The sequence below is a fragment of the Triturus cristatus genome, chromosome 4_2, assembly GCF_964204655.1.
Source record: "Triturus cristatus chromosome 4_2, aTriCri1.1, whole genome shotgun sequence".
In the NCBI taxonomy this organism is placed as follows: domain Eukaryota; kingdom Metazoa; phylum Chordata; class Amphibia; order Caudata; family Salamandridae; genus Triturus; species Triturus cristatus.
The window spans coordinates 478,897,418-478,915,595 of NC_140586.1; positions in this window are offsets into that span (position 1 = coordinate 478,897,418).

Below are 18,178 nucleotides of genomic sequence, written 5' to 3' on the forward strand. Positions count from 1 at the left end.
CCCCATGAGAAGTTAACAACTGCCACACTATGTGAAGTAGTGGCATTGCTGGCATTGGTCACCAGGTAGTTCTCACCTGGTATGTACTGTCCAGGGTCCACAAAGCCTGGTGTCACCATAGTGACACTGGCACATGTGTCCCTGTAGGCTTGAGCCACTTTGTCATTAATTAAAGGAGTCTGTCTGTACTTGCCCAGGTTACTGGGGCTCACAGTCAGGGACAAATCAATGTCCCCATCACAGATCAAGACTGCCTGTGTCAGGGTTCTGTCTAAGTCAGAATCTCCTTCAGTTCCCATAGTGATTCCCACTACACCCTTTGTCTGGGGACCAACACTGCTAACAGTAGTACTGGGAGCAGGTGCCTTAGGGGCAACAGTGTTGGGGGCTCCACCCTTTTTGCAATCACTAGTCCAGTGAGTTGTATTTTTACAATGATTGCACCAGGGTTTCTTTTGACCTTCTTTCTTCTTTTTGGACTGTTGGGACCCACCCTCCTTAGTAGTAGTTTGGGGCCCTGTTGAAGACTTCTGGTCTTTAGGTTTCTGATCTCCACCCTTTTGGTCTGTTTTCTTCTGATCACCCCCTTGGCCCTGGTTCTGGTTCTTTTGCTTAACCCTGGTTCTGACCCATTTGTCTGCCTTCTTTCCCAATTCTTGGGGAGAGGTCAGATCAGAGTCAACCAAGTGTTGATGCAGTTGCTGGTTTTGACAGTTATTTAAAATCTGTTCTCTCATCATCAAATTATACAATCCTGTAAAATCAGATACCTTACTTCCCAGCAACCAACCTTCCAAAGCCTTAGTGGCACATTCAATGTATTCAGACCAGTCCTGAGTCTGTGTCTTTTGGGTGTCTCTGAACATTAACCTGTACTGCTCAGTGGTTAAGCCTAACCCATCAACTAGAACACTCTTCAGGACTCTGTAGTTTCTGACATCCTCTTCTCTAACAGTGAGGAGTCTGTCTCTGCCTCTTCCTTCAAAGGAGAGCCAGAGGATTGCTGCCCACTGGTCTTCAGGAACCTGCTGTACTTTGCAGGCTCTCTCAAGAGCAGTTATCCACTTGTGGATGTCATCCCCACTTTTGTAGGGGGGCACAACCTTAGACAGGTTTCTATTATCGAAAACCCTATCTTTGTCCTTAGGGACAATGCTGCCACCAGTGGGTATAGACCCACTCTCTTTATGCTGTCTAGCCTTGCTAAGTTTCTCTTCCATCAGGGCTACTTCTAGCTCCTGCTTCCTGATCCTCAGCTGAGCCTCTTGCATCTTGGCCTCATGTTCCCTCCTCTGAGGGGTGGTCATCCTTCTCCTGGAGTGACCTTGAGAGCCTCTAGAGCCATGGGAAGCATTGGAGTCACCTGAGCGATTCCTTTGCCTTCCAAGCCCTGTGTTAAGTCCACTGGGGAGATCCAGTGGGTTGAACCCACTGTCAGTCCCCAATAGCCTTGGTTTAGCTGGGCCAAGTATAATACTTGGCACTGGGCTAGTTCTCCCTTCATCCTCACTACTGTCAGTATCCTTTTCACTCTCATCCTCTGTGGTAGGCATCCCATCTAAGGGGTGACTATTGGGAAGGGGTACTTCAGTGGCATCTTCAGAAGGGGGGCCTCCTGTTCCTGACCCTAAGGGGGCTAACTGGGAAGCTTTCTTGAGTGCTCTCTGATTCTCATCATTCTGTAAGAGCTCTCTGAGCTCAGCAGAGTTTGGGTTCTTGGGCTGTTTAAGGCCTCTAAGAGTTGCCAAATGCCTGAGCTCATTCTGATTAAGGGTAGCAAAGCTGGACGGTGCCCTCTGGGGGTCACTCTCAACAGAGATGGGTACAGTGGACCCCTCTGCCCCGGCCATTGCTCTTAAGTGTGGGTGGATGTGTTGCAATCTACCTACACTTGGGTTTACCTACTAAACCTATCTAGTAGTTGTAGTCAGGGTGTGCTACTCCCTTTGCTCTACAACAACTAAGTTCAGTAGAACTTATGTATATCTAATCTTGTTTTATATGTACCTACAGGTACCTATGTGATCTTTCAATTGGTAACCAAGAGATTACAATGGTAAAACACAGCAAGCTCAAATCCAACCGCTGCTCACCAATGTGAGAAGTTGGCCTGGTATATGATGCTCACTAGTTAAAGTGATCACCTTGTACCATGCCAAGCAACCCTTATGGTGTGGTTGTAAGTCAACCTTTTCGGACTAGCTGCCCTAGTGGTAGCGTAGGCTAAGCAGTCTTTGAGGCTAAACTCGTGAAGCGTGTTAAGCAGGCTGTTTTACCAATAGTAACCCCCTTTTATACCAATGAAAGGACACCACACAGATATATATTCAAAATATATATGTATTTATTTCTCAAAGTAACCCCTAGTCTCTTTATGAGCACAGGAGCACAAATCGTCAAACAAGATTATCACAGAATACACAGAAGTTGCACTTTATATGGATAGGCCCTGGTGGCCACTCGAACCATATACTAAAATAGTGGTATAAGTACCACGAACAGAAAAGGGAAAAGGCCTAGGGCCTCTAGAATCGCTGGGCCTACAAGGAGCTAACGTCAGTTAGTGACCAGGAGGTCCACGGGTGGCGTGTGCAGAGCAAATAGTCACACGCGTGCTCCCATAGGTTTCAATGGGTGCGTAAAAAGTACAAAGTTACTGCAAAAGGAATCTTCCCGATGACCTAGGAACTTAAGATTTGGAACACAGGCACTAGAGATGTAATACTACACTTGGGCACAGGTGTGCCAGCTTTACCTCACCCACAGGAAGCGGGTGCATAGGCCTCAAAGTGCGTCGGGTTTCTTCTATCTGTTCCGTGGAGCTTGAAGACAAAGATGCTGCAGGCGGTCGGTCCGGGAGAGATGCAGTGGATCCAAGAGTGGATCGGAGATGTTGAAGACCTGTAAGCAGAGGGGACAGTGTTCACAGTCACTAGCCAGTGACCAGCGTGGCACCAGGTGGGTACCAGGCGATGTCGGGTGCAAACAGGTGATGAGGGGTAGCTTGTCTCCGCAGCCACGTGGTCCCTGAAGGTCGACGACGTCCAGGAGTCGGCTCACGAGCTGTCCCACGCAGGCTCTCGCTGTCGGCGGTGTCGGCGACTTGATCGAAGCAAACAAGCCTTGGCAAAAGCAATTGTAGAAGGATTCGGAAATCAGCTGTTGGTTCTGACCAGCAAGGTCAGAGGGATTGCTCCTTTGGAGGGGAGCAAGGGCCAGTCTGGAGCAACCAGACCAGCGGTGTTTGTTGTAGATTTCGTCGCCAAGATGGCCACTAGCCAGCGGGCCAGCAACCGGTTAGGCGCGTCGAGTGGCAAAATGCAGAAGGGCCCCACGCAGATCGTGGAGATGCTGGAGGGCTCACCTTTGGTGCAGATGCTGCTCGAGGGTTGGGCTTCTCAGGACCTAAAGCACAACTTGGAGGGAGCCTCGGTTGTTGCACTTGTCAGCTTGTCGTAGTCGTTCCAAGGTGGCTGGCTCCACGTGTCTCGGTGCCTCCACGGGTCTCCTCTTTTCAGGGACTGTGGATCGGGCGGTGAGAGGTCTGGAGGTCCAGGTCTTGTCAGTCTCTGGGCTCGGGCTCCGGCGGGAGGCGGCGGCAAAGCAGACATTGATTCGCTGGATGGTGCTTGCGTTAGCAAGGTGGTCACTCCCTGACCACAGGGGAGATTTTCTTCAGTCTTCTGTGCAGCAGAATGTCGAAGTTCCCGTCTTCTTCTTAGTTTCAAGTTGATTCCAGGATGTCTGAAGTCCTGGGACACAGCTCCTACCTTTATTCGGATTCTAGGGGCCGGACTACCTGCTAGGTCCCTCCCTATGGGTGGGACCAGGAAGGGGGGTGGTTACACCCCCAATCCTTTGTCCAGCTCGCCCCAGGCCCGGGACTGGTGTGCCCCAGGACCGGTTTGAACTGGCATATGCACCGAGGCTCCTTGTGAGCCACAGGCATGTCTGGTTTCTTTCAAGCCCTACCTGACCAATACACAAAATCCTGTCTGGGGTGGTGCACGCACCTCCCCTGGCAGGAAACCCTTTGTCCACACCTCCCAAGCTGGAAGGACTCCCAGCAGCAGGAGGGCAGACTTGTGTCTGTGGTGGCAGCATCCATTTTGTGGAGCTGAGGCTATGTCTGATTTTACCCGGGTTTCAGGCACTGTACATGTCGTGTCCCTCTAGAAGGGTGGAATGCTAACCCCGTCGCCAGAATTGGCGAGGGGTTAGTATTCCAATTCGTATGACACCTTACTCGACATGTTTTGATAAAGCCAAACCAAAGATAGCATTTAACCGCGAGGTTCATAATGCACTTAAGAGTATATGGTATGACGATATCTGGAAACAGTAGAAGGAAGTTGTTCCGACCACTGCAGACAGGCTCAGCTCATGCCAGAGCACCATCTCACATGGAACCGAGCACTCTGCCTTCAGGATTGTTAAGGCCTGCTATAGGAGTGACTTATAGGTTACCAGGTGTCCCATTTAAGGTTAGGTATAGGTATACTACACCTAAGTAAGAGGTGATTACACCAACTTACCCCAGCTGAGTGATCAGCCAGTTGTGTCAGATTGTTAGGCCAAGCCTGGGGTGGCATAATACATGCTGCAGCCCCTGGCAGGCCTTGGGTACACCAATGCCCTGGGTACCTAGTGTACACTGGTACAGGGGCTGACAGGGTGATCCACTTCCAATTGGTTATGCACCTAGGGTGCATAGTTTTAATTTAGTAGAGAGAACAGCAGGCTGGGGGTCTGATTGGCAGGCCCACAGCCTCGATATGTCAAAAACCAGTGAAGCAAAAAGCAAAAATTTGGGGTGACCATAGGATAGCAGACCCTACTCTCCTACACAACCCCCCCCCAAACGCTGGGACATTAAACTAGCCTTGACCAGTCTCGTCTTCATGTCCTAAGTGGAAGTACCTGGAGAGACCATCTGCATTCCCATGGTCAGTACCTGGCCGGTGCTCCACTGTAAAGTCCATCCCCTGTAGGGAAATGGACCACCTAAGCAGTTTGGGGTTTTCACCCTTCATCTGATTTAGCCACAAGAGGGGCTTATGGTCGGTCTGAATCTTGAAGTGAGTGCCAAACAAGTATGGCCTCAGCTTCTTCAGGGCCCACACCACAGCAAAGGCCTCCCTCTCAATAGCTGACCAATTCTTCTCTCTGGGGGTCAACCTTCTGCTAATAAAAGCAATGGGTTGGTCTTGACCATCTACATTAAGTTGTGACAGCACAGCTCCCACACCCAACTCAGAAGCATCTGTTTGGACAATAAACTCTTTGGAGTAGTCAGGACTTTTCAGGATAGGTGCAGAGCACATGGCCTCCTTCAGGTCATCAAATGCCTTTTGACAGCTTACTGTCCACTGAACCTTTTTGGGCATCTTCTTGGATGTCAGATCATTAAGAGGAGTCACAATGGACCCATAGTTCTTAACAAACTTCCTGTAATACCCAGTCAAGCCCAAGAAAGCTCGAACTTGAGTCTGGGTGGTTGGAGGGGACCAATCCTTGATGGACTGTATCTTACTCTCCAGTGGTTGAACTTGGCCCCCACCTACAAGGTGGCCCAAATACACAACCTTACTCTGCCCTATCTGGCACTTAGTAGCCTTGATAGTGAGGCCTGCCCTTTGCAGAGCCTCAAGAGCCTTCTTCAGGTGGATCAGGTGATCCTCCCAGGTGGAACTAAAGACAGCAATGTCATCAAGATATGCTGCGCAAAAGTCATCCAACCCAGTAAGGACTTGGTTCACCAGCCTTTGGAAGGTGGCAGGTGCATTCTTCAGACCAAAGGGCATCACCACAAACTGATAATGCCCACCTGGGGTTGAGAATGCTGTTTTGGCCTTAGACTCCTCAGCTAATCTGATTTGCCAATAGCCAGCTGTCAAGTCAAATGTGCTCAAAAACTTTGCAGAAGCTAGTTTGTCTATGAGCTCATCTGCCCTTGGAATAGGGTGTGCATCTGTCCTGGTGACAGCATTGAGTCCTCTGTAGTCCACACAGAACCTCATCTCTCTCTTGCCATCTTTGGTGTGAGGTTTGGGGACCAGAACCACTGGGCTAGCCCAGGGGCTCTCTGAGGGTTCAATGACACCTAATTCCAGCATTTTATGTACCTCAGCCTTTATACAGTCCCTGACGTGGTCAGGTTGTCTGTAAAGTTTGTTCTTTACAGGCAGACTGTCACCAGTGTCCACAACATGGGTACACCAGTCAGTTTGACTAGGTATCAAGGAAAACATATGTGAAAATGATTGTAGAACCTGTCTACATTCAGTCTGCTGATGGGCAGTGAGGTTGCCTCCAAGGGTCACTCCTTCAACTGAGCCATCTTCAGGGTTCTGAGACAACAGGTCTGGGAGAGGGTCACTCTCTTCCTCCTGTCCCTCATCTGTAGCCATGAGCAAGCCCATGTCTGCCCTGTCAACATATGCTTTAAGCCTGTTAACATGGAGTACCCTGTGGGGACTCCTGGGAGTTCCTAGGTCCACCAAGTAGGTGACCTCTCCCTTCTTTTCCAGGATTGTATGGGGTCCAGACCATTTGTCTTGGAGTGCTGCTGGGGCCACTGGCTCCAACACCCATACCTTCTGTCCTGGCTGATACTCAACCAAGACAGCCTTTTGGTCATGCCAAGCTTTCTGTAAGGCCTGGCTTGCCTCAAGGTTTTTAGATGCCTTCTCCATATACTCAGCCATCCTGGAGCGGAGACCAAGTACATAGTCCACTATGTCTAGCTTAGGCTTTTTGAGAGGTAACTCCCATCCTTCCTTCACCAAACACAGTGGGCCTCTCACAGGGTGCCCAAACAACAATTCAAAGGGGCTGTAGCCAACTCCTTTTTGTGGGACCTCTCTGTAAGCAAACAGAAGGCAGGGTAGAAGGATATCCCATCTTCGCCTGAGCTTTTCAGGTAATCCTTTGATCATACCCTTTAGGGTCTTGTTGAATCTCTCAACAAGCCCATTGCATTGTGGGTGATAAGGGGTGGTGAACTTGTAGTTGACACCACATTCCTTCCACATAGCTGTCAAGTATCCTGACATAAAGTTGGTACCTCTGTCAGATACTACCTCCTTAGGAAACCCCACTCTGGAGAATACTCCCAGCAGGGCCCTGGCCACAACAGGTGCTGTAGTGGTCCTAAGGGGAATTGCCTCTGGATACCTGGTGGCATGATCCACTACCACCAGTATAAATCTGTGCCCAGATGCAGTGGGAGGATCCATGGGACCCACTATGTCTATTCCCACTCTTTCAAAGGGAACCCCCACCACAGGTAGTGGTATCAGGGGGGCCTTTGTTGTGCCACCTGATTTGCCACTGGCTTGGCAGGTAACACAGGAGCGACAAAACTCCTTTGTACCTTCATTCATATGAGGCCAGTGAAAGTGAGGGACAAGTCTGTCCCAGGTCTTGTTCTGGCCTAGGTGTCCTGCTAAAGGAATATCATGGGCCAAGGTAAGGAGGAAGCCCCTAAATTGCAGAGGTATAACCAACCTCCTGGTTGCACCAGGCTTGGGGTCTCTAGCCTCTGAATAAAGGAGCCCTTCATCCCAATACACTTTATGGGTACCTTGAGCATTCCCAGCAGCCTCAGCAGCAGCCAGCTGACTGAGGGGTTCAAGAGAGGGACAGGATAACTGAGCCTGCCTCAAGTCAGCCCTTGAAGGTCCCCCTGTCCCCAGAAACTCAACCTGGTCAGGTTCAAGCTCTTCAGGGACAGTTCCTTCAGGGTCCTCTAGATCAGCTTCCTGGGAAGGCTGATCATCACTCTGAGGCAGGGGGGAAGGCACAGCCTTGACCCTCCTGTTCTTCTTCTTGGTAGGTGCTTGGTCCATTGTTCCAGGATCCAAGACCTGTGGTTCAGTGAGGCACTTTTTGGCCTGTGACCTGGTCACAGCAAGGACATGTGATGATATACCTAACATCTCTGCATGAGTCCTGTACTCCACTTCTGACCATAGAGAACTCTCTAGGTCATTGCCCAACAAACATTCTACTGGGAGGTCTGCACTAACCACAACCCTTTTGAGGCCAGTTACCCCTCCCCATGAGAAGTTAACAACTGCCACACTATGTGAAGTAGTGGCATTGCTGGCATTGGTCACCAGGTAGTTCTCACCTGGTATGTACTGTCCAGGGTCCACAAAGCCTGGTGTCACCATAGTGACACTGGCACATGTGTCCCTGTAGGCTTGAGCCACTTTGTCATTAATTAAAGGAGTCTGTCTGTACTTGCCCAGGTTACTGGGGCTCACAGTCAGGGACAAATCAATGTCCCCATCACAGATCAAGACTGCCTGTGTCAGGGTTCTGTCTAAGTCAGAATCTCCTTCAGTTCCCATAGTGATTCCCACTACACCCTTTGTCTGGGGACCAACACTGCTAACAGTAGTACTGGGAGCAGGTGCCTTAGGGGCAACAGTGTTGGGGGCTCCACCCTTTTTGCAATCACTAGTCCAGTGAGTTGTATTTTTACAATGATTGCACCAGGGTTTCTTTTGACCTTCTTTCTTCTTTTTGGACTGTTGGGACCCACCCTCCTTAGTAGTAGTTTGGGGCCCTGTTGAAGACTTCTGGTCTTTAGGTTTCTGATCTCCACCCTTTTGGTCTGTTTTCTTCTGATCACCCCCTTGGCCCTGGTTCTGGTTCTTTTGCTTAACCCTGGTTCTGACCCATTTGTCTGCCTTCTTTCCCAATTCTTGGGGAGAGGTCAGATCAGAGTCAACCAAGTGTTGATGCAGTTGCTGGTTTTGACAGTTATTTAAAATCTGTTCTCTCATCATCAAATTATACAATCCTGTAAAATCAGATACCTTACTTCCCAGCAACCAACCTTCCAAAGCCTTAGTGGCACATTCAATGTATTCAGACCAGTCCTGAGTCTGTGTCTTTTGGGTGTCTCTGAACATTAACCTGTACTGCTCAGTGGTTAAGCCTAACCCATCAACTAGAACACTCTTCAGGACTCTGTAGTTTCTGACATCCTCTTCTCTAACAGTGAGGAGTCTGTCTCTGCCTCTTCCTTCAAAGGAGAGCCAGAGGATTGCTGCCCACTGGTCTTCAGGAACCTGCTGTACTTTGCAGGCTCTCTCAAGAGCAGTTATCCACTTGTGGATGTCATCCCCACTTTTGTAGGGGGGCACAACCTTAGACAGGTTTCTATTATCGAAAACCCTATCTTTGTCCTTAGGGACAATGCTGCCACCAGTGGGTATAGACCCACTCTCTTTATGCTGTCTAGCCTTGCTAAGTTTCTCTTCCATCAGGGCTACTTCTAGCTCCTGCTTCCTGATCCTCAGCTGAGCCTCTTGCATCTTGGCCTCATGTTCCCTCCTCTGAGGGGTGGTCATCCTTCTCCTGGAGTGACCTTGAGAGCCTCTAGAGCCATGGGAAGCATTGGAGTCACCTGAGCGATTCCTTTGCCTTCCAAGCCCTGTGTTAAGTCCACTGGGGAGATCCAGTGGGTTGAACCCACTGTCAGTCCCCAATAGCCTTGGTTTAGCTGGGCCAAGTATAATACTTGGCACTGGGCTAGTTCTCCCTTCATCCTCACTACTGTCAGTATCCTTTTCACTCTCATCCTCTGTGGTAGGCATCCCATCTAAGGGGTGACTATTGGGAAGGGGTACTTCAGTGGCATCTTCAGAAGGGGGGCCTCCTGTTCCTGACCCTAAGGGGGCTAACTGGGAAGCTTTCTTGAGTGCTCTCTGATTCTCATCATTCTGTAAGAGCTCTCTGAGCTCAGCAGAGTTTGGGTTCTTGGGCTGTTTAAGGCCTCTAAGAGTTGCCAAATGCCTGAGCTCATTCTGATTAAGGGTAGCAAAGCTGGACGGTGCCCTCTGGGGGTCACTCTCAACAGAGATGGGTACAGTGGACCCCTCTGCCCCGGCCATTGCTCTTAAGTGTGGGTGGATGTGTTGCAATCTACCTACACTTGGGTTTACCTACTAAACCTATCTAGTAGTTGTAGTCAGGGTGTGCTACTCCCTTTGCTCTACAACAACTAAGTTCAGTAGAACTTATGTATATCTAATCTTGTTTTATATGTACCTACAGGTACCTATGTGATCTTTCAATTGGTAACCAAGAGATTACAATGGTAAAACACAGCAAGCTCAAATCCAACCGCTGCTCACCAATGTGAGAAGTTGGCCTGGTATATGATGCTCACTAGTTAAAGTGATCACCTTGTACCATGCCAAGCAACCCTTATGGTGTGGTTGTAAGTCAACCTTTTCGGACTAGCTGCCCTAGTGGTAGCGTAGGCTAAGCAGTCTTTGAGGCTAAACTCGTGAAGCGTGTTAAGCAGGCTGTTTTACCAATAGTAACCCCCTTTTATACCAATGAAAGGACACCACACAGATATATATTCAAAATATATATGTATTTATTTCTCAAAGTAACCCCTAGTCTCTTTATGAGCACAGGAGCACAAATCGTCAAACAAGATTATCACAGAATACACAGAAGTTGCACTTTATATGGATAGGCCCTGGTGGCCACTCGAACCATATACTAAAATAGTGGTATAAGTACCACGAACAGAAAAGGGAAAAGGCCTAGGGCCTCTAGAATCGCTGGGCCTACAAGGAGCTAACGTCAGTTAGTGACCAGGAGGTCCACGGGTGGCGTGTGCAGAGCAAATAGTCACACGCGTGCTCCCATAGGTTTCAATGGGTGCGTAAAAAGTACAAAGTTACTGCAAAAGGAATCTTCCGGATGACCTAGGAACTTAAGATTTGGAACACAGGCACTAGAGATGTAATACTACACTTGGGCACAGGTGTGCCAGCTTTACCTCACCCACAGGAAGCGGGTGCATAGGCCTCAAAGTGCGTCGGGTTTCTTCTATCTGTTCCGTGGAGCTTGAAGACAAAGATGCTGCAGGCGGTCGGTCCGGGAGAGATGCAGTGGATCCAAGAGTGGATCGGAGATGTTGAAGACCTGTAAGCAGAGGGGACAGTGTTCACAGTCACTAGCCAGTGACCAGCGTGGCACCAGGTGGGTACCAGGCGATGTCGGGTGCAAACAGGTGATGAGGGGTAGCTTGTCTCCGCAGCCACGTGGTCCCTGAAGGTCGACGACGTCCAGGAGTCGGCTCACGAGCTGTCCCACGCAGGCTCTCGCTGTCGGCGGTGTCGGCGACTTGATCGAAGCAAACAAGCCTTGGCAAAAGCAATTGTAGAAGGATTCGGAAATCAGCTGTTGGTTCTGACCAGCAAGGTCAGAGGGATTGCTCCTTTGGAGGGGAGCAAGGGCCAGTCTGGAGCAACCAGACCAGCGGTGTTTGTCGTAGATTTCGTCGCCAAGATGGCCACTAGCCAGCGGGCCAGCAACCGGTTAGGCGCGTCGAGTGGCAAAATGCAGAAGGGCCCCACGCAGATCGTGGAGATGCTGGAGGGCTCACCTTTGGTGCAGATGCTGCTCGAGGGTTGGGCTTCTCAGGACCCAAAGCACAACTTGGAGGGAGCCTCGGTTGTTGCACTTGTCAGCTTGTCGTAGTCGTTCCAAGGTGGCTGGCTCCACGTGTCTCGGTGCCTCCACGGGTCTCCTCTTTTCAGGGACTGTGGATCGGGCGGTGAGAGGTCTGGAGGTCCAGGTCTTGTCAGTCTCTGGGCTCGGGCTCCGGCGGGAGGCGGCGGCAAAGCAGACGTTGATTCGCTGGATGGTGCTTGCGTTAGCAAGGTGGTCACTCCCTGACCACAGGGGAGATTTTCTTCAGTCTTCTGTGCAGCAGAATGTCGAAGTTCCCGTCTTCTTCTTAGTTTCAAGTTGATTCCAGGATGTCTGAAGTCCTAGGACACAGCTCCTACCTTTATTCGGATTCTAGGGGCCGGACTACCTGCTAGGTCCCTCCCTATGGGTGGGACCAGGAAGGGGGGTGGTTACACCCCCAATCCTTTGTCCAGCTCGCCCCAGGCCCGGGACTGGTGTGCCCCAGGACCGGTTTGAACTGGCATATGCACCGAGGCTCCTTGTGAGCCACAGGCATGTCTGGTTTCTTTCAAGCCCTACCTGACCAATACACAAAATCCTGTCTGGGGTGGTGCACGCACCTCCCCTGGCAGGAAACCCTTTGTCCACACCTCCCAAGCTGGAAGGACTCCCAGCAGCAGGAGGGCAGACTTGTGTCTGTGGTGGCAGCATCCATTTTGTGGAGCTGAGGCTATGTCTGATTTTACCCGGGTTTCAGGCACTGTACATGTCGTGTCCCTCTAGAAGGGTGGAATGCTAACCCCGTCGCCAGAATTGGCGAGGGGTTAGTATTCCAATTCGTATGACACCTTACTCGACATGTTTTGATAAAGCCAAACCAAAGATAGCATTTAACCGCGAGGTTCATAATGCACTTAAGAGTATATGGTATGACGATATCTGGAAACAGTAGAAGGAAGTTGTTCCGACCACTGCAGACAGGCTCAGCTCATGCCAGAGCACCATCTCACATGGAACCGAGCACTCTGCCTTCAGGATTGTTAAGGCCTGCTATAGGAGTGACTTATAGGTTACCAGGTGTCCCATTTAAGGTTTGGTATAGGTATACTACACCTAAGTAAGAGGTGATTACACCAACTTACCCCAGCTGAGTGATCAGCCAGTTGTGTCAGATTGTTAGGCCAAGCCTGGGGTGGCATAATACATGCTGCAGCCCCTGGCAGGCCTTGGGTACACCAATGCCCTGGGTACCTAGTGTACACTGGTACAGGGGCTGACAGGGTGATCCACTTCCAATTGGTTATGCACCTAGGGTGCATAGTTTTAATTTAGTAGAGAGAACAGCAGGCTGGGGGTCTGATTGGCAGGCCCACAGCCTCGATATGTCAAAAACCAGTGAAGCAAAAAGCAAAAATTTGGGGTGACCATAGGATAGCAGACCCTACTCTCCTACAATTACCCCCAGCACGACCACCTACAATACACAAACACCACTGCACTACCATAAACCTTAAAACACTACCCCCAGCATGACCCCCTACACTACCCATACACTACTGCACTACCCTAAACCCTAAATCTCCCCTCAGCATGGCCCCCTACACTACCCAAAGACCACTGCACTACCCTAAACCCTAAAACACTATCTCAACACAACCCCCTACACTACCGAAACACCATTGCACTACCCTAAACCCTAAAACATGACCTCTACACTAAACAAACACCACTGCAATACCCTAAACCCTACATCTATCTCAATCACGACCCCTACACTACACAATCACCACTGCACTACCCTAAACCCTAAACCACTACCCCCAGCAGGACCACCAACACTACCCATACACTACTGCACTACCCTAAACCCTAGATCTCCCCTCAGCATGGCCCCCTACACTACCCAAAGACCACTGCACTACCCTAAACCCTAAAACACTATCCCAACACAACCCCCTACACTACCGAAACACCATTGCACTACCCTAAACCCTAAAACATGACCTCTACACTACACAAACACCACTGCACTACCCTAAACCCTAAAACACTACCCCCTACACTACACAAACACCACTTTACCACCCTAAACCCTAAAACACTACCCCCAGCACGATCCCCTACACTACACAAACACCACTGCACTACCTTAAACCCTAAGACACTACCCCCAGCAGGACCCCCTACACTACACAAACACCACTGGATTACTCTAAACCCTAAAATACTACCCCCAGCACAACCCCCTACACTACCCAAAAACCACTACACTACCCTAAACCCTGAAACACTACCCCCAGCATGACCCCTACACTACCCAAACACCACTGCACTACCCTAAACCCTAAAACACTACCCCCAGCACGAACCCCTACACTACCCAAACACCACTGCACTATCCTAAACCCTAAATCTACCCCCAGCACGACCCCTACACTAAACAAACACCACTGCACTACCCTCAACCCTAAAACACTACCCCCAGCACGGCCCCTACACTACACACACACCACTGCACTACCCTAAACCCTACAACACTACCCCAGCACAACCCCCTACACTATCCAGACACCACTGCACTACCCAAAACACTACAACACTACCCCAGAACGACCCCCTATACTACCCAAACACCACTGCACTACCCTAAACCCTAAAACACTACCCCCTACACTACACAAACACCACTTTACTACCCTAAACCCTAAAACACTACCCCATCACGACCCCCTACACTACACAAACACCACTGCACTGCCTTAAACCCTAAAACACTACCCCCAGCAGGACCCCCTATACTACCCAAACACCACTGCACTACCCTAAACCCTAAATCCACCCCAGCATGACCCCCTACACTACCCAAAGGTCACTGCACTACCCTAAACCCTAAAACACTACCCCAGCACAATCCCCTACACGACTCAAACACCATTGCACTACCCAAAACCCTAAAACACGACTCCCTACAATACACAAACGCCACTGCACTACCCTAAACCCTTAAACACTACCCCCTACACTACACAACCACCACTGCACTACCCTAAACCCTAAAACACTACCCCCAGCACGACCCCCTACACTACACAAACACCACTGGGCTACCCTAAACCCTAAAACACTACCCCAGCACGATCCCCTACACTACCCAATCACCACTGCACTACCCAAAACACTACCCCCAGCATGACCCCCTACACTACCAAAACACCACTGCACTACCCTAAAACATGACCCCCTACACTACACAAACACCACTGCACTACTCTAAACCCTAAAACACTACCCTAAAACACAGCCCTCTACATTACACAAACACCACTGCACTACCCTACACCCTAAAACACTACCCCCTAAACTACCCAAACACCACTGCACTACCCTAAACCCTAAAACACAACCCCCAGCATGACCTACTACACTACCCAAACACCTCCAGACTACCCTAAAACACGACTCCCTACACTACACAAACACCACTACACTACCCTAAACCATAAAACACTACCCCCAGCACAACCCCTACACTACCCAAACACCACTACACTATCTTAAACCCTAAATCTACCCCCAGCACAACCCCAACACTACACAAACACCACTGCACTACCCTAAATTCTAAAACACTACCCTCAGCACGGCCCCTACACTACACACACACACCTGCACTACCCTAGACCCTAAAACACTACCCCAGTACGACCCCCTACACTATCCAGACACCACTGCTCTACCCAAAACACTATAACACTACCCCAGAACGACCCCCTACACTACTCAAACACCACTGTACTAACCTAAACCCTAATCCACTACCCCCAGCAGGACCCCCTACACTACCCATGCACCACTGCACTACCCTAAACCCTAAATTAACCCTCAGCATGGCCCCCTACACTACCCAAAGACCACTGCACTACCCTAAACCCTAAAACACTATCCTAACACAACCCCCTACACTACCCAAACACCATTGCACTACCCTAAACCCTAAAACATGACCTCTACACTACACAAACACCACTGCACTACCCTAAACCCTAAAACACTACCCCTATACTACAAAAACACCACTTTACTACCCTAAACCCTAAAACACTACCCCCAGCATGACCCCCTACACTACCCAAAAACCACTACACTACCCTAAACCCTGAAACACTATCCCCAGCATGACCCCTACACTACCCAAACACCACTGTACTACCCTAAACCCTAAACCACTACCCCCAGCAGGACCCCCTACACTACTCATACACTACTGCACTACCCTAAACCCTAAATCCTAAATCTACCCCCAGCATGACCCCCTACACTACCCAAATACCACTGCACTACCCTAAAACCTAAAACACTACCCCAACACAACCCCCTACACTACCCAAACACCATTGCACTACCCTAAACCCTAACACATGACCCCTATACTACACAAACACCACTGCACTACCCTAAACCCTAAAGCACTTCCCCCTACACTACACAAACACCACTTTATTACCCTAAACCCTAAAACACTACCCCCAGCACGACCCCCTACACTACACAAACACCACTGCACTACCTTAAACCCTAAAACACTATCCCCAGCAGGACCCCCTACACTACCCAAACACCACTGCACTACCCTAAACCCTAAATCTGCCCCAGCATGACCCCCTACGCTACCCAAAGGTCACTGCACTACCCTAAACCCTAAAACACTACTCCCAGCGCAATCCCCTAAACTACTCAAACACCATTGCACTACCCTAAACCCTAAAACACGACTCCCTACAATACACAAACACCACTGCACTAGCCTAAACCCTTAAACACTACCCCCTACACTACACAACCACCACTGCACTACCCTAAACCCTAAAACACTACCCCCAGCACGACCCCCTACACTACACAAACACCACTGGGCTACCCTAAACCCTAAAACACTACCCCAGCACGATCCCCTACACTACCCAATCACCACTGCACTACCCAAAACACTACCCCCAGCATGACCCCCTACACTACCAAAACACCACTGCACTACCCTAAAACATGACCCCCTACACTACACAAACACCACTGCACTACTCTAAACCCTAAAACACTACCCTAAAACACAGCCCTCTACACTACACAAACACCACTGCACTACCCTACACCCTAAAACACTACCCTCTACACTACCCAAACACCACTGCACAACCCTAAACCCTAAAACACAACCCCAGCATGACCTCCTACACTACCCAAACACCTCCGGACTACCCTAAAACATGACTCCCTACACTACACAAACACCACTACACTACCCTAAACCATAAAACACTACCCCCAGCACAACCCCTACACTACCCAAACACCACTGCACTACCCTAAATCCTAAAACACTACCCCACACGACCCCTACACTACACACACACACCTGCACTACCGTAGACCCTAAAACACTACCCCAGTACGAGCCCCTACACTATCCAGACACCACTGCACTACCCAAAACACTATAACACTACCCCAGAAAGACCCCCTACACTACCCAAACACCACTGTACTAACCTAAACCCTAAACCACTACCCCCAGCAGGACCCCCTACACTACCCATACACTAATGTACTACCCTAAACCCTAAATCAACCCTCAGCATGGCCCCCTACACTACCCAAAGACCACTGCACTACCCTAAACCCTAAAACACTATCCCAACACAACCCCCTACACTACCCAAACACCATTGCACTACCCTAAACCCTAAAACATGACCTCTACACTACACAAACACCACTGCACTACACTAAACCCTAAAACACTACCCCCTACACTACACAAACACCACTTTACTACACTAAACCCTAAAACACTACCCCCAGCACGACCCCCTACACTACACAAACACCACTGCAGTACCTTACACCCTAAGACACTACCCCCAGCAGGACCCCCTACACTACACAAACACCACTGGATTACTCTAAACCCTAAAACACTGCCCCCAGCACAACCCCCTACACTACCCAAAAACCACTACACTACCCTAAACCCTGAAACACTACCCCCAGCATGACCCCTACACTACCCAAACACCACTGCACTACCCTAAACCCTGAAACACTACCCCGAGCACGACCCCCTACACTACCCAAACACCACTGCACTATCCTAAACCCTAAATCTACCCCCAGCACGACCCCTACACTACACAAACACCACTGCACTACCCTAAACCCTAAAACACGACCCCAGCACAAGCCCCTACACTACCCACACACCACTGCACTGCACTAAAACACGACCCCTACACTACACAATCACCACTGCACTACCCTAAACCCTAAAACACTACCCCCAGCACGACCACCTACAATACACAAACACCACTGCACTACCGTAAACCTTAAAACACTACCCCCAGCATGACCCCCTACACTACACAAACCCCACTGCAATACCCTAAACCCTACATCTATCTCAATCACGACCCCTACACTACACAATCACCACTGCACTACCCTAAACCCTAAAAAACTATCCTCAGCATGACCCCCTACACTACCCAAACACCACTGTACTACCCTAAACCCTAAAACACGACCCCCTACACTACACACACAGCACTGCACTACCCTAAACTCTAAAACGCTTCCGCAGCATGACCCCCTACACTACCCCACCACTGCACTACCCTAAACCCTAAAACACTACCCCCAGCACGACCACCTACACTACCCAAACACCACT